Raw genomic sequence first — 17,186 nt, 5'->3', positions numbered from 1 at the left:
TGCAGAATATAGTTGCTCTTTGAGAAGAAACTTGTTTTTTTCTCTGTAAATCTTGATACTTAGAGTTTTATGAGTCTCTAATATAAGAAGGAAAAAAAAGCTGACTGTTCTCAGGCTCCCATCAGCCCCACCAGAGATGAATGCAGCTCTCTGAGTCAAACTTCTTTGCTTCTGAGCCAGGGGGTGGATGGGCAGAAGGGTGCGATGGGATGGAAAAGTCTCTCAGCACACTGTTCTCGGGCCTTGTTGCTTCCCTTCCTGGTCTATTTTTATTATTGGGTGATTCTGGGCCACTTCCTGTTATTATTGCACTTACTGTTGTCAGAGGAAGCCAATTCATTTTCATATTAGCCGGAGCAAAGCATAATCAGGAAAAGAATCTGCTACCAAAACGGAAACATAGAACACACACAGCTGCTTTGCATTCCAAAGCCTGAGCTCAAATAAACAACACAGACCAGCAAGTGAGACCAGAGGAATGGCAGGCAGAGCACCTCCCCTGACACACACACACACACACACACACACACACACACACACACACACACACACTCACACACACTTCTTCCATACAACACACACACACACACACATACACACACACTCCTTCCATACAACACACATACATCCTCCATACACCGCATCCCACATACAGCATACACCTCATCATATGATGTGCACACACATACATACAGACCATATGCATACTATGCACACATTATGTGCACATACAACATGTACCACACACAGCATTACATACACCACAAAAAGACAACATATACACGCCACACACATATATACCACTCACACATTGTGGGCACACACCCTCACACACCCAGAGAAATTCTCCCTACACAGTGTCCGAGCATCCTGCCAGGGCAATAAAATGTAAAATCGCTCCAAGGGAAAAAAAAATAGTTTGAACACTAAGTGACTAACCAAGGCTTTCATTTTGGATTTTTTGTTTTTGGGAGGCAAAGCAAAGAGGAAAGGAGAAAGGGCAATCACAGAAACAGGCATCTTGGAGGCCTGAGCATCTTCATCCTCACGTGGTCCACAGAGGGGGCTTTGCCTTCCTCCTTGCCTGAGGTCTCTCAGGACTCCAGGCTACTACACACATCTCGCCCTGCAAAGCAAACCCAGGGACTTGGAAGGTCCATTCACGGCCTGAAGTTTCTTTCTGCCTTCCCTCTTTTCCTCAAAGGACCATGATGTCCTCTGTCTGCTCCAGGTAGAAGGACTGGCATTGTCTACTGTGCATGGCGGGAGCAGGGATGGGGTAAGTCCAGAGAGGAGGGCAGGGAGGGCATCCCCAAAGGTGGATGGCTACAACTGTGGCAGGCCACGCTGACTTTCCAGAGCCCATTTCAGGCACCCACAGTCATTGGAGGCAGGTGGTGTCGGCATCACTGCCCCACCCAGGAGCAAGCCAGTCAGGCAAGCTAAGAAATCACACATTTAGAATGTTTGAGAGGTGGGGTTTAAATACAGACACGCCAGTATCTGAAACCACAATCTTAATATGCTTCATTTAACTTTTCAACCTTTGGTGTTCTTAGTCACAAATTAGAGATTAGCCGTTTATGTTTTTTTTTTTTCCCTTTGCTATCCCTATATTTTATTCTCTAAATGGTAGCCAGGAAAATTACACCAATTAGGATTCTACTTAACCACCAGAAACAGAGATGACTGCCCGGAGACAGCTTTCACGGGGCTGGCATGACTCTGCTCCCAAGGACCTCTGGTCCAGTCCATCCATGGAGGTGAGCCTTGCTTTCAGTGTCCAGCATAACAGGTAAAGATCCAGCTGTCACATCTGCATTCCAGGCTGTAGATGAGGAGCAAAAACAAAGGAGAAAGATACCAAAAGCTGCATTGAAGTTTTTGGAGCACGTACCACTGGCTAAACTTAGTTACATGGCTTATGCCTATCGGTATAATGAGCCGGGACATACAGTTTTTTTTCTTTAATGATGCCATGTGTCCAGCTAAAAGTGTGGATTTTCTGTTATAAAGAAGAGGGAAGAAATGGATGTGAGGAAACAGCATGTCTTCTTGGCCAGAACAACTCTTTCACAATATAAATCAGCTCTAATCTACACAGCTTTAAACTGTGTATTACTCCCATGCACACTAAAACCCCAAAGCATCCCCCAAACTCTGATGGCCTGGTCCTTGCTCCCCCTCTTACCTCACTTCTTACCATCCTTCCTGGATTCCTCAGCTGGGTCTCTAGCCTTCCTCAGGTTGTGACTCCAGGAATCTGTTCATCTCAGCCCTTAGCTAAAACAGCTCAAACATCACTTAAGCAGGGACAGCCCTGCAGAAACAGTAGTTCCCTCTCTCGGGACTCTGCATCCCTGACCTGGATCCCCTCTTACTGGCTGCTGTCACACCTCTGCTCTGCCTGGGACACTTTCTTAACACTTGCCTTTTACCATCAGACATTTAATGACATTAGAGGACTTCATCCTGTTTAAAGCTGTGGAAAATTCGAGCACTGGCAGGGACATTGTGTGTGCCCTAGAGATCAACGACAGGCTGAATAAGTTCTTGCTCCCTTTCTATCCCAAATCAGAAGAGAGAACGCACCAGGTATCAAATCTAAAAGGGCTTCTGACAAAGGAAGAGGTGATGGGGTTCAGCCAGCGGCTAGTCAGCGCCTGTCTGGTTAGCTGAAAATAAAGCAAGTGCCGCCAGCCATGACAGTGGGGAATGGTGGGAAACAATTTCCAGTCACTTCCCCGCAAAGCACCAAGATTATTTATTCTCAATTTTTTTCTCTTCTGCCTTTAGTTTTGAACAAGTGTGACTTGGGGCACATATCCCCCGAATCCATCACTTTGATGGTTTATTGCACATTAAGTAGCATAGAATTGAAGTCTGGGACTAGAGCAGGCCCATTTCGAGTCCTTTTTTCTTCTTTTGTGCCCTCACAGTGGGAGGGGGGACTTGCCAAGCTGTGCTTGGCCAAGCTAAAATGAGGAGACCAGATGGTCAGAAAGAAAGGAATTTGGGTCCAGGTTCGGGATCTCTCTCTCTCTCTCTCTCTCTCTCTCTCTCTCTCTCTCTCTCTCTCTCTCTCTGTGTGTGTGTGTGTGTGTGTGTGTGTGTGTGTGTGCAGGAGGGCAAGACAAGACTCCTGCGTGGCTTTTGAGCAAATATCAGAACATGCAGTCCTGAGGTGCAGCACTCTCCTGCAGGGGCGCCTAGGGTGAGCGCACCCTTCTGCATTGATCTCCCAGGACTTGGTGCCAAACCTCAAAATCATTTTTTTTCCTGTGCTGGAGTTTTAATTATCTATGGCTCTTAGTTTTGAGAAAGAGAGCACACTGATTTATGTTAAATGACAATGGGGGGGAGGGGCGGGGCGGGAGAGGGAGGGCAGGGAGTTGAAGCAGATGCTTTGGGTGTTTGCTTTCAGCCGGAAATGTTATGAAGAAAGAAAACAAATGGCAAGATCTGGGAAGCAAAGATGGAGGAAGCAAGGCTCAGTACAGAAGGCAAAAAAAAAATTTTTTTTAAAGGGAGGACTCCCTCCCCTCTTCCCTCCACAGAAAGGCTGGGTATACAGAACAGAGGCTGTTCTACGTGGAATTGAGAAGCCATGTCCCTGCCTCTCTGGCGCTGTGGGGATCAACAGACAGGGGACAGGAAGTCAGACAACAACATGAAGTGGCAAGGATCCAGGCAGGAAGCAGGCTGGGTGTGAACAAGTGTCTTTATGGCAGGGACAGATGGAAAAAGAGACTTCAGAGCAAAGCTGCTGAGAAAAGAAGAACCCGCCTCCTTTGTCCTCCGCTAAGCCTCGCATCACGTCTGGGGACGGGTCCCTGTATGCACGACTTCTGTTCATCAGACACATGGCTTCAATGTGACCTCGCTGGCACAAACACAAGACAGTGCAGGGAGAAGTGGAGTGACAGCCAGCCAGGCTGGCAGGACATTTCCGGCGGCTTCATTCCTATTTTCTCTGGCATGGAAGGGTCCCCCGGTCTCAGCGGTGTGTACATGTTGCTGAGACAATATACATTACTGCATCCGCAGCCGCCGCCCTCAGGTGTGCTTGCTCAGGGCTAGCTCTGTGGTGTGAGCGTGCCATGAGGTCTGCTCACTGCAGCAAGCAGGAGAAGCTGGAATTTGGGCGGCTGCCTGGCTGGCTGCTCACGGCCACTCAGTCAGTGATTTATGAAACCGAGACTGCAGTAGGCAAAGCACTTTGCAGCCCATGTGTGAAGACTGAAGATTCCCGGCGCCTACATAACAGGCAGGTGAGCATGGCAACCTGCCTATAATCCCAGCCCTTGGAGGAGGCCAGGACAGAGAAACCTCAGGGGAAAGGTCATTGAGCAGAATTGGTAGATCCTGCATCACTAAGTAGTGGAGAAAGACAGAGGAAAACAATGACTTCAACCTCTGGTTTGCACACACATGCACATCCAAGTGTACTTATGCACATCCATACACGTGGCCCGTATGCACACATAACACGTGCACAGCAAAATAAAAATGTTGACGGTGATAACAACAATAAAACTGAACCTGGAGCCTGCCTCTCTCTTCCTTGTCACGGTACCTTTTCAGCATGTTCTTTACGCAAGTTTGTTATCTTTTTTCTTAGCGAAGTGAGAGCTTTGTTAAGTGCCCTTGGGGGAGGGAGGGACTGGAGAACCTTCTGGACAGAATCCTCCTCCCTCACGTGTCTGAGCTAAAGTGAAGACAAACATATCTCTATGCTAGTCCCCTCTAGTGTATGCTTAGCTGGATATTTGGACACATCTACACATCCTAAGGGTGTTGTTGGAGGCTTCTGGAAGCACATCTCTTTGGATCGGACAAGACTTAAAAACTGACTCATTGCCTTGGCCGTGGAAGCGATGCCGCATCAGAGGAACTACGTATAGATTTGGGCCAGAAGATGCATTTGACTGGAGAGAAGGGATTTGGTACAAGGTTCGAACAGTTGTTGTCAGCAAGGAAATTAAACAGCCTAGGAAAACCTCCTGAGGGCGATTTTTTTTTCCTACTTAGATAATACTGCTTTTCAGGCGCCTTCTAACTGGGCTCTATAGCCAGAGAGCTGTCTGGGAAAATTTATCCCAATGTTGTTTGGCTCCCTAAGCACGGCGGCGTGCATGTCAGATTGTGAATAGCTGGGTCTTTGGGAAGTTAGGAGATGCCTCTTGAGCCTGGATGGCCCCACCCAAACAAAGGATGCTGGAGGTCCTTCATCTCAGCGTCAACTGGTTGGAACTTAGAGTCGCCATGGAAACAAATCTGTGCATAGGGGTAAGAGGTTTTTCTAGATTAGGTTAATTCAAGTCCGGAGACTACTGGAAATGTGGGTGGCACCATGCCATGCCGTGGGCTGAGTAAGGAGAGGGATGAGCTGAGTGTGAGCAGTCTTAGCTTTCTGACTGGACTCAAGGCGACCTACCCCCTCCTGCTTGTGGTGCCTTACCTCCCTGCCTTGCTGGACGGTGTCCCCCAGGAACTGTATCCCTGAATAAACCCCTCATAGCGATGAGGCAGGTAACTGATACAGATGCTGACGTGGTGGAGGCGAGATAGATCCAGTACTCTGAGATGAGGCCTTTGACCTTGGGCCACCCTATCTCTTGTTCTAGACAGGGACATATGATGTCTGGACAAAAAATCCCAACAGGAGGCAGTCACAGAGACCTCAGGATCAGAAGGGAACACCCTGATTTCTTTTGGGGGGAAGCCATCTTCCCCAGCGCATGTAGACTTCAGCCTGAGCCGCTGCTGGGTTCCCAGCCTACTTGTTGGACCACCCAGGCTGAGTCATGTGAGCCAACATACTAGGTTTGCTTTGTAACAAGTATTCATTCTATTCCATTGGGGAGTCGGGAGTGTATCTGCTTCTGTCTGTCTTCCAACCCACCACAGAGGGCAAAAGCCCATTTCTTGTGGTGTGCTTTGTTTGTTTTTTAAAGAAAACAATGGGTGACACCAGGAAGTTGTAACAATGGCTGGGATGGACTGTAATGTATATAGGGTTCTATTTCAGAAACGTGACAAATAATTAATTGCCCTTTGATCTCCCCACCCCCTCATCCGCAAGACTGGCAGATAATAAAGAGAAAAGCTGTGTGTTCAAGACTATTTCTAGCTGAACATAGAATTTTTAAGTTTTTTTTCTGTCGTTATAGTAGAACCAACTTAGCCACCCATATCCTTGACGTCGTGTGTGGAACATTTACGTCCTGAAAGCTCACCGTGTATGTGTAGTTCAGGAATGGAAGGCTTGCAAGCCTATCCGTGCTTTGCCTTTACAAATTAGCTTCTCAGTCTTTGGTGTAGAGTGCATGTCCTTGGACAGTGGCAGAACGTGCTGCAAGACAAGCCAGCTAGTTTTCGAGTCGAGAAATGAAAAGTAGCCAGCAGGGAAGGAGGATCGCATAGAGTTAAGGTCATGTGGAAATCTGTAAACCAGATCAAACCAGAAATGTGAGTGCCTTGGCCAGAGCTGGAAAGGCTACAGTGAGAAGGGTCAGAGGTCACCTGTGACCATGCAGAAGGAGCCAAGTTCATGGTCCACGTGGGTCCACTTTGGGTTCGTGGGTGGCTGGTTATGAAACCCGTGTCTTGGCCATTACATTGTGTCTGTGCTTGGCAAGTGCTGGCATCATTAGCATCCTTCAGAATGCTAAAAAAAACAAAACAAAACAAACAAACAAACAAAAAACCAAAAAGCAAACCCATCCAGAAGGTACTCATAAATGCTGGAACAATGTTTAAGAGAAGCAACTTTTTAAAATGAGGACCTGGAGGATTCTGCTTACATCTGCCTTCTCTTCCACTTCCCTGTAGAAAGTCGCCGTGTTGTGCATTCCCACTGCAGACACCTTTGGTTTTGCTCTGCAGACCCAGGAACCTCAGATGACTAATTCTAGCTTACTTATTTGGTAATTTTATTCACATTGTTGGTTATACCAGTCAAGGGTCAACCAGGACAGTAGAATCAAAAGGAACAGAACAGGAATTAGCCCTTCCACAGGTGTGGGAGAGAGCAGAAAACAGAAGGGATGTGTGTGTGTGTATGTGTGTGTGTGTGTATGTGTGTGTGCGTGTGCGTGCGTGCGTGCGTGCGTGCGTGTGGTGGGGAGTAATAGGAATAAAGAGAGTCATTACCCAGACCTTCTGAAACAGGGACATTCATTCATTCATTCATTCATTCATTCATTCATTCATGCTTTGTGATGGGCGGCAATAGGTCCCTGGTTCATGCAAGGATCTGCAGAAAAGTGGTACCTCTGGGTAGCTACTGACCTGTGAGTCCGTGAATGAACAGGTGGTTGTTAAAGAGGTTAGCACTCAAGAACAAGACCAGATGAAGAGTAAATAAGAGCTGGCTGGTGACAAGGGCAAGCTTCGACTCATTGGGGATACCTGTCTAGCACTGTATCTGACTGACTATGATGGTGACCTGCTGAGAGGGATGGCCCCGGCTTGACTTCTACCTCCAACATCTTTGGTCCAGCTCTGAACTGGAATGCAGGCTGTAGAGGGAAGGAGACGGGGTCCTGTGAGTGCTTAGAGCACCACTGAGTTGACAGTGGAGTGAGCCAGATTAATATCATATTAGTTTGCTACACCTTTTAATTAACACATTAAAAGAAAGGTGAGAGAGAGAGAGAGAGAGAGAGAGAGAGAGAGAGAGACACAGAGAGAGAGACAGAGAGAGAGAGAGAGAGAGAGAGAGAGAGACAGAGAGAGAGACAGAGAGAGGTGTGTGTGTGTGTGTGTGTGTGTGTGTGTGTGTGTGTGTGTGTGTGTACAGGTACCCATGGAGGCAAAAACCCTGAAAACTGTAGTCCTCTCCAAACACAGTGAACATTTTCAGCTGCTTAGCTGTCTCTCCAGCCCCAACAGGGTACATTCTTACTTGCTGTGTTTAACATAACTGTCAAATGAGATCAGGCTAGCCCCCTCCTAGATAATGCACGAGATCAGGCTAGCCCTCTCCTAGATGATGCATGAGCATCAATCCATTTGTCCTCAGGATATCACTGCTTCCCATGATCACACCTCTTTGCTAAGGTCAGTTGCCCCAGCCACTCAGGGGTCCAGGTGGGGGCAACAGTGCAAAGCTAAGAGAACCCTTGTCTTCCCTGCCCTGAATTCCCTGTCAAGATCACCCCACAAGCTGCTCACATTTTCTCAAAGCCACAGGCAATCTTTGTGGATTTTCTTTTTGAGCAGCTTCCCAATTCTCCCTGAGACATGGTCTCAGAATTCAAGGCATGTTAGATCTCTCATCCTCAATCCCCTGTAAAAATGTTCCACTTGGGAACCAAAGGAAGAATGGAAAGAGAAAATAGGTGGGAAGAGGAAAGGGAGAAGAAGGAAGAAGATAGATGTGTGTGTGTGTGTGTGTGTGTGTGTGTGTGTGTGTGTTTCCAGGAAATTGTATTGAAGAAGCTTCTTGTCCTAGGCCCTCTGGCAGCCCCCATTCATGTAGCGCATTGAGCTAAAGCTCTTTTCTGATTTCGTGTTATGTAAATTAAAAAAAAAACAAAACCAACCAAACAAACAAAAAACAAACAACCCGAGCAACCCACATGGAAGAGCAGTGAGGTCACGTGATTTCTGGGGCCTGTAGCTCTGTGATTTCAAAACTGAGAAATAATTTTGGAAACACAACAGAAAAAATATTCTCCAACTTTGTACAGAGTGTATTTTTAAGAAATGATCTTTATAAGACTTAAAAGTAATAAAAATATAGTTTGGTGAAATATCGAGCACTCAGTTCATGACAGAAATTGGGAAGGGAGTTGGGGGCAAGATTTGCATTGGCTGAGTTTCAACATGTACCGTCAAGAGACATTCGCAAGCCAGGCATGCTCTTCACGGAGTTTCCATTGGGCTTGCGTTACCAAGGTTAGAGTCCTGGTAGACTTCACCAGTGAGAAGACACAAAAGGGTTGGTGACCTCTGCCCTCTCATTCTGTGATGGACGATTCAGCGAAAGATGGGCTGCGTCATCGTGGTGGCTGAGCGACCAAAAACATGAAGATCCTTCTGAAGCGGTTTCTTCTTGCTGCGGACTAGATCACACACGCTGGGCGGTTAATGCCTGCGCTGTCCTGCACAGCGACAAATCCCAAGGACTGCAGGGGATCCCAGCAGTCACCCCCAAAGCAGCACTATCCCGAGCGCTCGGGCCACCATCACCAGCACCATATCACCTGTCGCAGGTATTTGGTAGAACGTTGCAGCAGACGACACTGCTCGTACTTCTGGGGCGTCACCCCTGCCGTGGGAGCCCACCCATTCTGCAGCATCTGTGTGTCTTTACCTGCGGCATTTCTCCACAGCCGGCCTGCCCGGCCCACTGCCAGATGGAGCACTATGGAGTCACAGTTCCCCAGGAATAGTCCACTTCAGGACAGGGGCCGGTTCCCTTAAGGATGCTGTGATTGATAGAATCCAGGACCAACGTGGAGCAGAACCTTGGGGGCATATCTGTGAAGGGGTGTCTAGGCACACTTACCTAAGGTGGGAAGACCCACCCTAAACATGGACAATACCATTCCACCAGCGAGCCAGGCACTAGCCTCCTTGTCTGTCTGCTTCCTGACTGCTGCTGACACATTGTGACCAGCTGCCTCATACTCCTAGCTGCCATGGCTGCTTTGCCATGAAGAACTGTACCCCAAAAGTGGAGACAAACCAGAATCTTCCCTTCCTTAAGCTGGCTTCGTCATGTATTTTGCCATGGTAACGAGGAATTACCTAATAAGATTGTCCAGTTCCCTCACTGTGGCGAAGGAAACCCTGAACTGTGTCTCTGTTGTTGGTTCACAGGGTCCCTGTGAGACTAAGCTCCACGGGCCCATAGCAGTAGCTGGTCTGATGACACAGTGACAAGTCACCATCTCTTCCCTTCCTACCTTCTGACTCCCCTGCTGTTCCCTGTACCGTACTACTTCTGGGAAAGCCAGGTATCAACTGAGCCGGGCACTGTCTGAGATTTCAGGCACCAGTGAAAGGCTGGTGGGAAGACACCAGATGCAAGTTTGTGAGTCTAGTGTAACAACTTACATCATAGAATCAGTGCGAGGCTCAAACTTGTAAAACGTTGAAATTAGTGTCTGGCATATAGTAGCAACTAAGTAATTATTAGCTATTATATCTATTATTGTGATGAGCTAAGGCATGGGATGTTTGGCGGTTCCTTGTTAAAAGATAGTTCCCAGGCAAAGGCAACCCGTCCAGCCGCTGCTAGGAAGAGCTTTAGTCACAATGCCAGGCCTTAAAGGCACAGGACAAAGCAAAGTAGAGTGTGCAGTGGGTCGAGGAGGAGCAAGAGCTGATCGAGGTAGGGAGCAGGGGAGTTGGCACTCTGGGATATTCCCAGAAGCCCTCCTGGTCAATAGGGTCTGTCCTATACGACTCTAGGCTTTTTGGTGTCAAGTCAAGCCTAGCACTGATGGATTTAGACTTGTCTGAGCCCTAAGACCCCTAAAAAGAGAAGCGACACCATGGTCAGCTGATCATTTTGGTGCATTTGTTAAACACATTGCACGTTTACGGTTTCAAAGGTGAATGGAAGGTTCCAGTGGAAGAGAACATACTCATAAAACAATCGCATGCCGTCAGATATTGCAAGTGCTTTGGTGGAACATGTGTGTTCGGCACGACGGGTCCACCCCAAGAGGTAGCTGGTCCTGCACCAGGAAGAAGGACTTCTGGTTGACATTTTGACGATGGGCCCTATAGCCTGGAGTGCACCAACTTGACTCCATCTCGCCCCCTGGAGGCGAGACATGGGAACGTTATTTAATTTCTTTCAACTTGGGTTTTCATCTGAACAGGAGGAGGCTCCTGATTCTAACAGAAGAGTCAGGCCGGCCATGGCTCCTCCCCAAACTGCTTCCCCCCTCATCTCCCTCATGAGATCAACTCAAAATAAGCAAAAAGGCGGCTAGGCAAACCACTTTCTTATCATAACGACCACTGGGGTTGGTAACACACAGTGTAGACAGCAAAGCCAGCACCTCACCCAAAGGACCCTTGCCACAGGCTGTGTGGGGACACCAGTTGAAGGCATGAACTCTGGGGTCAGATAGCCTGAGCCTAAATATTGGCTTCATTGCTCATTCACTGTGTGAGTTTCAGCTGATCCATCCGTGCGACAGGAGCGATAATGTCCATCATTTCTACATCCTAGTGCTTTGAGAATGACAAGAGGTAATTTTAGGCCTCTGCCCACAGGACGCACCCAACACATGCAGTAATTATTTTGAAGAGACCCTCAACAGGATGCATTCTCTGGCAAGGCTCCTGACTTGCATGCCTTGAAGGCTGTCGGTCTACAATCTAGGGTTGAGTGTGATGGTCAAGACAGAGACCTAGAGAGACATGGAGAACAGTGCCTGGCCTATGTACCTTGGACTTTCCTCTCCACATCCAAAGACTCTGCTGTACATACATGCCGTTCTCCGCCTAAGAGGATGTGAACTTGATCGGCATACCTGACTTCCAAATCAACCCTTCACTGATGAAAGGGGGAGAAGATAGATTAGGGTCCTAGCTTCCATTCCCTTGTGTTAGATAAAATTATGGGATGGTCATTGGCTCAGTTGCTTTCTTGTTACAAAACACAGTGGACAGGAAGCAACTTGAAGGAAGAAACGGGGGTGGGGGAGGGGGAGGGGGTGGGGGAGAGGTTGTGGCTTACAGTTCGAGGGGATGCAGTCCACCATGGCGCACAGTGGCAGTGGTGGGAGGATTCTGGTCAGACTCCATCCATCCATAGTCAGAAGTCAAAGGACAGGCATAAAAGTGGGTCCCAGCTACAAAACCTCAAGGCCCAGGCCACCATGACCTACTTCCTCCAGTGAGACCTCACCTAACTAAAGGGTCCACACCTTTCCCCAGTAGTGCTACTGGCTAGGACTCAAGTTCCCAAGCCCACGAGCCTATAGGACACATTCACATTTAAACCAGCACTGCCACACTTCAGTGTAAAGGTCCAGTTGCCCGTGGTACTTGCTGGCTGCACCGCTTATCGTTTCCCCTTCTCTCTCACGCACCCCCCTGACACCCCCGTTTCCCTGTCCAGTAGACCCTAGGATCTCAAGAAAACTGGTTTCACAGAAGACTTCATTTTCCGTCTGTTTCTGGGGAACCCGAACCGAGCCACTCATCGACAAGTGCCTCTGAGCGAGTTTCACACGGGCCAAATGAAGTGCAAGGTCACACAGCTACCTGTGCAAAATCACAGCCGTCTAGACAGTCAGCTCAGGTCTAAGCACATTTTCTTCTTTTTGCTGGCTTGACTTATTTGGGTTGGCTTGCCCAGACAGTTCTGGACTCCCTCCAAAAATCCTTCCAGCCCCCACTTTCCTTTAGTCTTTGAGATTTAACCTCCGAGGCTGGCAGGCTCAGAATGGGACCAGTTCTGAGCTTCAGGAGAAGAGATGAGCTAATAGTATAGGGAGCAAGGATGAGGACTGACTGAGGGCGCCACCTGCGCCGTGCACTGAGCTAGGCAAACAGTAATCTGAACATATCCACCCCGTCACTACCCACATTTGGAGACGAGGATAGCATTAAGAGTCGGGGAGAGGAAATAAGGTGAGCACCGGCTGAGGCGTATCTGAGTGCTGGGTTGAAGTCTTGCTCACCACAGCTGGAGAGCGAGACTCTGCACATCTGGGCCAGGATCCTCCTGGTGTTTCTCATTACCGTCACCAGCATTCCTACTTAGGGTGACCCACTCTAAGTTGGGTATTACATGAACGGTACCAAGTTGAGTTAGTTGGGTACCTCTCTCCTGGAAAGCAATGTAGTTTTTACCCTGTTTTCCCATTCACTGTATTCAATGTGACTGTGAGACTTGCACCAGTGGTCCTGTGAACCTTTAACATTGGATGGAGAGATAAGCCAGTGGCCTCCTTGGGATGGAAGCTTCCAGTTTCTCGGTCCGAACTATGCCACTGGCTTCTAAGGTCCTGCAGCTTATAGAAAGCCATCATGAATTTGAAGCTGCTGTAATCATGTCAGCAAGTTCCCGACGAGTCCTCATGTGTGTACGCTTGTGTGCGTGTATGTGCGCGTGCACACGATACACACCCACTCATGCATGCATGCACACGCTTGCACATTCTGTTGATTCTGCTTCTTCGATCAGATCTGGTGGCACCCTGGACCAGGGTGACCTGTAACAGATGAAAGGTCAGGGTTGGAGAAACACTGACAGGATTTCTGGCAGAATAAATGTGGTGTAGGAGAAAAGGAGACTAGGCTTAAGGCCTGGAAGAGGAGAGAGAGAGAGAGAGAGAGAGAGAGAGAGAGAGAGAGAGAGAGAGAGAGAGGTCAGAGAGGGATGATAAAACTTTGGCTTTGGGCATGTTGGGCTCAATAGTTGGGAAACAGTTCCAAAAAGGCCTTTGGTTCATGAGTCCAGAATCATGACAGAAATACAGAATACGATTTTTAAAATGTTAGCACTGACCAGGCTAACAATCACCAAGGTCTCTCTAGCTTTAATAAACTGTAAACTATGTTTTTTAAAAAAAGTTTTTTGTTTGGTTCCATTTAGCTCTGTTTTGACTGTTCTGTCTAGGAAATTTCTCTGTCTATTCTAAAAATCTCAAAGTCTAAGCTGTGGCACCAGAAAGTTCTAGAACAGCTGTCAGGGTCGAATGTGAAAGGGCAGAAAATTATGGTGACTAAGGGCAGTTTGAATCAGTTACTAGCTGGGTGACTCAAAGGAAGAAACCCAGCTTTTCTAGTCCCGTTTTTCTCCCCCCGTTTTTTTTTCATCTGTTAAATTGAGATGAAAATAAGGATGCCAACATCAGAAAACTGTGACCTGGATTAAACAAATGAGTGCTTCCCCAGTGCTTTCAACAGCAGTGGGTATGGTCAGTCCTACATCTGTCTGTGTGGATGTAACAACAAATTATCTCAAGTCAACATTCAAGACGGAAGCTATACAATTAGCGGTCAGCGTGTGGGCGTTCAGCTACCATCAATTTTTCTACTGTATTGTTCTATTGTTCTCCTAAGTGAACAGCAAGTCCTCGGGGCTTTCCCCACCACACATTCACACCTTGCTGAGCAAACTGTATTTGTCTGGCTGTGTGCGCACATTTCGCGTGCATGGGATGCTCTGAATCACTCTTACAGACAAGGCTCGTTTCCAGGTCCCCAGGTTCCCTATTTACTCTCTATGAGAGCCTCCTGCTTCTCGCATCCTGGGAATGAAGTGTCGCATGGTGCCCAGACCACATTCTGATGATGTGTGGCACCGAGGACACTGGAACACAGTAAGGCAGAGTGACTCTGTCCAGCATCTTTCCATGACAAGCGCCCCTGGAGGCATGTGGCCCTTCCTCTGACCGAGAGAGCCACATGAGGCTCTTCGCCTCGTTCAGGTCCGGTTTTATTTTCCTAGGTTGCGGCCTTGCTCTCAGTGTCTGGAAAGCAATTTGGATGCACAAAGTGGTGAAAGTTGTCCCAGCGGGAAAAACAGAAAGTTGCCATCAAGTAACGAGACCCGTCTATGGGGCCCTTCCATATTCTGACTCTAAACACCAAAGATTTAGAGGGGGGAAAAATTAACAAAACAACAGGGTAGAAATAAGTGAAGTTGTTCATGTTATCATCCTCTACATCTTTGCCCCCTCCCAGACTCCTGCTGAAATTCAATCCCCAGTGTGGAATGTTAATGCGTGTGACAGTAGAGCCATTGAGCTGAGATGGAATCTTGAGGGTGGCCCCCCACGACAGCATTAACAGCTTTCTAAGAAGAGAAATAATCAAGGGAGGTTGCTCTGTCTTGCCATTCGGTGTTCTGGCTCTGCCATGCTCCGATGCAGCAGGAAGGTTCTTGGAGGCCACTGGCACCGTGCCCACGGACCTTGCAGAATCAAGAGCCAAGTAAGCCTGTCCTGGGTTGTGTAACCAGGAAGTAGACTAAGAGGAGCCGGTCCTTGTTTGTGAGACCTGGTAGATTTGTGTCTATTTCACTCTCGGCTACCACACCTCAGATTGGCTTATTAATTTGCTTGAAATTGTATTTATCTTTATTATTTTTAACTTTATGTGTGTGAGGGTTTGCCTGAGTGTGTGTCTGTACACCGTGTGCACGCAGTGCCTGAGGAGACCAGAAGAAGCAGTCAGATCACTTGGGACTGTTGTGAATTGCCACGAGAATAACCCAGGTGCACTGCAAGAGCAGCCAGTGCTCCTAACTGATGAGCCACACCCCCTAAAACCGCTAGTCCCACCCTGCCAGCCCCCCTGTCCACCCCCATGCCAGCTGAGCGCATAGCAACATGTCACTCAATCTCTCCTACCTGCTGTCACATCTCTTCTCGAGATGGACTCAGCAAACAATGCCAAATCCTAACAAATTGTATTCTACTTGAGGGGGAAACACCTCTGTTTTGTGTGTGTGTGTGTGTGTGTGTGTGTGTGTGTGTGTGTGTGTGTGTGTGTTTTGTTTTTGTTTTTCGAGACAGGGTTTCTCTGTGTAGCCTTGGCTGTCCTGGACTCATTTTGTAGATCAGGCTGGCCTCGAACTCACAGAGATCTGCCTGCCTCTGCCTCCCGAGTGCTGGGATTACATGTGCATCCCGGCACCCAGCTAACACCTCTATTTTTTAATGATCTGCGTTAACGCCAAAGTCTGTTTGATCCCGCCCCGGTTACAGTCATAGCTGCCCCTTCCTGCTATATCCGAGACTCGATCTCAAGGTCTCCACACTCTTGTCTATGTTTGCGTTTGTTTCTTTAGCAGCTTTGCATTTTATTCACTGTGCTTTGAGCAGGTTCGCTCACCCCCCCACCAGCTCTTCCCACATCCACCTCCCCATCTCTATCCACTCAACTTCATGTCTTCAAGACAAACCAAAACCAAAACTTTTCGAGGACCAGTTTGTGCTGCCCCGAAATATCCTTAGATGTGAGGTCCTTCACTGGTGCATGGTCGACTTAACCCTTAGAAAAAAACGAACCTTTCTTCTCAGCTGACTTGAACTTGGTGACCTTGCCACTCCATGGCTAGGGGTAGGATACCGTGCTCATCTCCTCTCTACGTGCCGGGACTTGGACTGGCTTGGGCTCTCACAGGTTTTGTGCGTACTGTCACAACTGCTGTGAACTCATACGTGCAGTTGCTCTGCTGTGTCCAGGAGATATTTCCTTATAGTCAATCGTCCACCTTATCTGACTCTTACACCTTTTTCTTCCCCCTCTTCTGAAATGCTCCCTGTGTGCAGAAAAAAAATATAATATATTTATAATATATAGTATAACATATTATATCTATGTATATATGTTCATTTTAGGGATGATCAGTTCGAAGTCTCTTATTCTCCACACTGTGGCCAGTTGTGGTCTCTGTGTAAATCACCATCTACTGCAAGCAGAAGCTTCTCAGATGAGGGCGGAGAGACGCAATGACTTATGGGTATAGCGAGAAGTCATTAGGAGTCAGTTTAAGTCAATCTCCACTTAGCAGCGGCATGGCAGGCTTTCCGTGCAGTTTGTGCACTTCTTGTGTAATCCATCTTTATTGGTCTTTGAGTGTTGAGTCCTACTGTCTCCAACCTGACTGCTCTTCACTTTGCATCCTAAGGGGGCATTTTAAAGATAGTCTACAGATACATGCTGTTATTTTATTTATGTGATTGATATTCCCCAGTGCCTCTTATGGTACTCTATAAAGATGGCAACATTGATAGATCTTTCTTTGTTGAGATAAGGGATAATAATCAAAATGTTATAACAGTTCTTACTTGGTCTACGTGACGGAGGGAAAGAACTGGAGCAATATGGGAGGAGGGAGGCCTGATTCCCGAAGAAAGATCTAGAGTCAGAGCAGGAAAAAGATGAGGACCCAACTAACCGCCAATGGAGAGACTGGGGAATGCGGAGTTCAGGAGGAAGCATCCTGTAGGCCCTGAGATGTGACTTCCTCTTGGACTCTGTACAGGAAGCCTCCAGATTCTGCAGCCCTGTTGGAGTTCCTTCATTGTACAAACGCAGAGAACTCCTGCGTCTCTCGCTGTGTCTGAGGAGGGGCTGCTCTCTGGGGACACGTGTGGAAGCACTGAGTCATGCTTCAGGAATGGAATGAGGCAAGCCACACCGAGGATCTGCAACGAGCCCGTCTGGTCTCCCTGAGGCCCTGATGAAGTCTTCTG

General features: G+C 47.9%; 1 long non-coding RNA gene across 1 annotated transcript; it reads right to left on the bottom strand.

Moving 5' to 3' along the window:
* Window positions 1–992: 992 nt before the first annotated feature.
* LOC311605612 lies at window positions 993–9,903 on the bottom strand. The gene is made up of 3 exons (XR_014782029.1): window positions 9,760–9,903; window positions 8,839–9,071; window positions 993–1,828 (listed from the first exon to the last, which is right to left on the bottom strand). It is a non-coding gene; the product is annotated as an uncharacterized lncRNA (long non-coding RNA).
* Window positions 9,904–17,186: the final 7,283 nt, after the last annotated feature.

This window comes from Acomys minous (genome assembly GCF_964271855.1).
Source record: "Acomys minous genome assembly, chromosome: 9".
NCBI classification, from domain to species: Eukaryota; Metazoa; Chordata; class Mammalia; order Rodentia; family Muridae; genus Acomys; species Acomys minous.
The sequence above is the reverse complement of the archived record's forward strand: the minus strand, read 5'-3'. Positions and strand labels throughout refer to the sequence as shown.